Source organism: Penaeus monodon, chromosome 19, assembly GCF_015228065.2.
Source record: "Penaeus monodon isolate SGIC_2016 chromosome 19, NSTDA_Pmon_1, whole genome shotgun sequence".
Classification (NCBI taxonomy): Eukaryota; Metazoa; Arthropoda; class Malacostraca; order Decapoda; family Penaeidae; genus Penaeus; species Penaeus monodon.
This window is the reverse complement of record NC_051404.1, coordinates 46337649-46338794: the sequence shown is the minus strand read 5'-3', so window position 1 is coordinate 46338794 and position 1146 is coordinate 46337649.

Here is a 1146-nt window from a genome sequence, read left to right as displayed (position 1 = left end):
TGTCAAGTATTTTACTAAATCATATTTCTTCACTTTCTACTCCTTTGTGGTTGATTTTTTTTAAATTTCACTAAAATAAATATTTGAAAAAAGACAAATAAATTATATTCCCACAGGCAAACACTACCACCACGAAGTCATTACAAAAAAGAAAAAAGAAAATCCCGCGCGTCACCCAAACATGCCTACTTTTCCGAGGCTGAAGTGACCCACATGCGCACTCTCCTAGCATCGACCCCACAGGCTGAGCTACGAAGTCAAGAAGGCTAATTTTAGACGTTTCACTTCACTGGATGGAGCACTCCAAGGGTAATATATATTACATGCCTCACTAAAAGGGATTTTTCTTTCTTTCGTACAGAGGATCATTACATAAGTGAACTTTACTCTCTCTACAAAGATTGCTGCGACAAGAAATAATCGATTACTATACCTTACAGTCTACGTTAACAGAGAAGAGTACTATAGGACAGTCTAGCAGACTAATAAAACATGTATATAGTTTTACAAGATATTTACATTTTTATTTCTCAAATCAATGTCGTATTATAACTAGAGTGTAAGACTAATAAGATTATATAGTTGATAAAATCTGATATTTGCAGCCGGTCAGTCCATTTTTCTAACCTCAAAAATTATATAAACACCCAGCACTCCGCTTTTCTAACATCAAAGCATTTCTAGCTGATTTTAGGCCTAACCTCTCGTCAATTATTATCCTTCCCCGTTCTTCAAGGACCAAAAAATATGAAATCCCAGGGCAAGACACACGCTTGGAATCGAGAGGCTGGATGGATCGGAAAAACAGGTGCGTCTGTGCATGGCAGGTGTCAGGGCTGCAGTTCACGTGATGTCAGGCACCATTTAGCTCGGGTCACTGATTCATGCACGTCGAGGATTGCATGAGTCTTGGAGGATATGAGGCATAGATGTCTGAATTGAGAATGGAGGACGAGAAACGCATTGCTGGCGTGTTCCTCCGAGTTTTAGCTGCTTTTAGCTTGGTTTTCTGTTTAAATATTCCGCTTACTCCGTGTCTCCAGTAAGGTCGTCTCAGAGATATTTGATATACTGTATAGAAATGCCGGAAGGCAAGCGGTAGGTGTAGCAGATTATACTATATAATGCTTTGAAATATTAGTTTAG